This window comes from Prionailurus bengalensis, chromosome D1 (assembly GCF_016509475.1).
Source record: "Prionailurus bengalensis isolate Pbe53 chromosome D1, Fcat_Pben_1.1_paternal_pri, whole genome shotgun sequence".
NCBI classification, from domain to species: Eukaryota; Metazoa; Chordata; class Mammalia; order Carnivora; family Felidae; genus Prionailurus; species Prionailurus bengalensis.
The window spans coordinates 9,548,618-9,552,396 of record NC_057346.1 but is presented as its reverse complement, the minus strand read 5'-3'; positions in this window follow the sequence as shown (position 1 = coordinate 9,552,396).

Here is a 3,779-nt window from a genome sequence, read left to right as displayed (position 1 = left end):
ACTATGAAGCAAATAAGAATTACCTTATGGGGCGCCTGGGTGGCTCAGTCGGTTAAGCATCTGACTTCGGCTCAGGTCATGATCTCACACTCCGTGAGTTCGAGCCCTGCGTTGGGCTCTGTGCTGCCAGCTCAGAGCCTGGAGCCTGGTTCACATTCTGTGTCTCCCTCTCTTTCTGCCCCTTCCTTGCTCATGCTCTGTCTCTCTCTGTCTCAAAAATAAATAAACATTAAAAAAATGTAATAAAAAAAGAATTACCTTAGCTCAGAATACATCAGACTTCTATGGAGACAATTTTTAATTTCTAGTAATAAAGAACATGGAATATGATCTCAGTAGATGGGGAGCTAGCCCATGCTTAGCGGGACCAAATTAATCTTATAATGGTATCAGTCCTTCTTAAAGGTATCTATAAAATTCAAGGAGAAGGCAATAAAAATTCCAGTTGCGTTTTTTTTGGAGGAGCTTGAAAAGCTTGTTCTAAAGTTTTAAGATGTACTATAATAAATAATAGAGAAAACTTTCAAATATTAGTACAAGAACAGACAAGGAGACCAATGAAATACCACAGAATTCAAAGACAGGCCCATGTATATAAATTAGGTGTTTCTACTCAAAAAACCATGAGTGAAGTTAACAGATGCCAGGTTAAGAGAAGAAATCTATATTGAGCAAAACTGATCATATCTAGAATTTTATGAATAGAGTAGACAAAGTATCCTAATCAATGGGAAAATGACAGCAACCCTATTAGAGACATTAGCAAAAGAAAAAGTCATTTTAGAGAAGAGGAAATCCAGAAGGTTAACAGGCATAGGAAGAGATGCTCGAATGCATTAGTGCTAGTAACGTAAAACAAAAGCGTAATGAACCATCATTGCATCTGTTAGGTTGGCAAAACCTGGAAAGCTGGCTGGTACCGCGTTGGGCGGTGAAATGGAAATACGTGAAGCCTTGTGAACTGGTGGTGGGAGTCCTGGAGAACAATCTGGCTGTATCTGTTCCACTTAAATATATGCATGTTCTCTGAGGTAGTAATTCTACCTCTGGGCATATAACCCATAAAAGGATATATATCTGTAAAAGGATGCATCAAAATATTCACTGATGCTTTGATTGTGGAGGGAGAATTCGGAGGCAATCTGGTTAAGTAAAACACAGTGTTTGCATTCCATGGGCTCCTTTCAAGACATTGCAAGAGACGGAGGGAATGTCTACAGAGCAATGTGGTTGGATACAACATAGTGCTGCGTTACAAACTAAGGGACAGGGTAAGCACTATAAGACAATACCACTTACATAAATTAAAAATGCATGCATGCCCAGGGCTCCTGGGTGGCTCAGTCGGCTGAGCGTACGACTTCAGCTCAGGTCACCATCTCACAGCTGGTGAGTTCAAGCCCCGCGTTGGGCTCTGTGCTGACAGCTCACAGCCTGGAGCCTGCTTCGGATTCTGTGTCTCCCTCTCTCTCTGCCCCTCCCCCACTCGTGCCATGTCTCTGTCTCTCAAAAATAAATAAACATTAAAAAAATTTTTAAAAATGCATGCATGCCAAACAGTATACATTTTGTAAGAACAGGTACAAATATCCACAAATAAAAGGGTTGACATCAACCAGATGAAAATAGCTGCTTTGACTGGTGTGTGATGGAGGTGAGTGGGGACAAGAACAGACATGGCAGATGTGGATGGGGATGAATGAATGAAAGAATGAGTGAGTGAATGAATAAGTAAGAGAGGGACTTTCATGGACCCATGATGATAAAGTGCCATGGCTGAAAAAGATGATGAAGGCCCAAATGGAAAGGGGAAAACAAGGCCTAGTCTAGATGATGGCACATAGTGAGAATTTAGTAAATACTTGTTCACTTGAAGGAAGGAATGAAATCTGTGGCAAATCCTGTTTTGCAAAGCTAGAATTCTTTTGCAGTACGGATCAGAGTTCTTCACTGAATTATTTTGGGAGTTTTGATTTTAATATAGGAAAGTTTTAAAAAAAAATGGGAGCATGCCCAAATTTGAGACATCTCGAGGCATTAAGGGAATTTTTTCTTTTCCTCAACTTCTCGAAGTGTCGTAAACATGGACACCTCCTTCTGTTCTTTTGAACGACGCCATGAAGTTTCACTTTGGATTCTTAGCCGCAGAGAATGTCTTCCCAGCAAATATTTGACATTTTGATCAAGTCTTGGTTCCCTTATATGTGGTCACTGATATCCAGAGTCTTTTCTGGAAGCACTGAGCTGGAATCTACTTCCTGAGCTTCAAGGCTGTCATAGACTACTGGGCTTATAGCTGGGCATGACAGTGGGCTAAACTACTGACATCCTTTTTTATCTGCTATTGTATAAGATCTGACTTGCCAGAGCACCTCTAGATTTGTGTTCTCCCTTCTTTCCAGAGGATAGAGGAATTACCTCAGAGCTTCCATCAACCTGTTCTAGGTTTTAAACATGGCTGACATTTGGCTTTCACTGATTTCACACATCTGCCAGTGTGATTATTTAAAGCTCTGGCTCCAGTAAGATGAACTTGAGTCTGATGGTCAGCCTATTGCCCAATCCCCCTGTGACTCTGGGCAAATTAAATTTCCTGAGCATTTGTTTCTCTGAACAATATAGATAGAAGTTTCCCCAGAGTTGTGGAAACTCCACTAGATAATGTCGTTAGGGCTACCATAGAGCTTGGAGCCTCGTAAGTAGTTGTTATTATGATTGCTTCATGAAACTCATCATGCTAGGCCTGGGAGGAGAGACCAAGATACGTAAGAAAAAGTTCTTAACTTCGTGGAACTTGGAGAAACAGGACAAAACTCAGAACGATGTGAGACAGGACAAGTGAGGTCACATGTCTTTCCTAAGAACCCTGGGGGACATTCAGAGAACTGCTTCGTAATTTTATAAACAAGGAAAACTTAGACTCAGTGTTACGTGACTTGGTGGAGAGGACGCAGGGAGTGGCACAGCCTCCCCGGGAACCCACCTCTCCCATGACTGAGCAGGGCCGGATGGATGTGCCTCTGTTTCCAGTGGACAAAGTTGTGTCAGATGGCTCTGAGGTAGCATAGGGGTCAAGGCCCCAGACCTGCCCTGGGGGACCTTCGTCAGAGGGTCTTAATCCCAAAACCTGGGTCACGGGGGCCTGAGCATGTGAATTCAGATGCAGAGAGGCGGGAGGCTTCCAAACTGGGGGGGAGTCCGTGGCCTGCTACTTGTACGCTCTCAGGTGGGGAGCCTCGTGACTTTTCCTTTGAGAAGCTTCATGCTAACAGGTGGGTGGGTACCAGGAAAGAGGCCCCGCTCATATTGTACCTGCACGTTCCCTTTCAGTTACCAGCTCTGGTTAAACAGCATGGGTGTCCTCTCCTCTCTTCCCTGAGCGAGTTGGCCTTTTTCTCCACGGGCGTACGGACCACGGGAACCAGCGTCTCCCATATTTAAGCATGATTAGGCCTCGCCATTTTGGTCATGGCCGGGGGGCAAGGGAGGGGCTGTTGTGTTTCAAAGTGGAATAAACAGAAAAGCAGTATTAAAAGAATGAGGAGGTTGTTTAGTGAGGCTTGAAGAGGCTACAGGTGTTTCCTCCTGTGTTGAGAACCAGCGGCCCCTGGGAATTGCATTTCCCGTTGAGCAGGGCCCATGGCGGACTGAGTCCTGCTAACATGCCTGTGGCGTAGAAGCCTGAATGGGCGCCCCAGAAAACCCAGAGTTTTCCAGGGGTCTTTTGGGCACCTCGTGGGTGTGGAGAGGTCCAGGGCTGACACACATGCTCGCTCAGC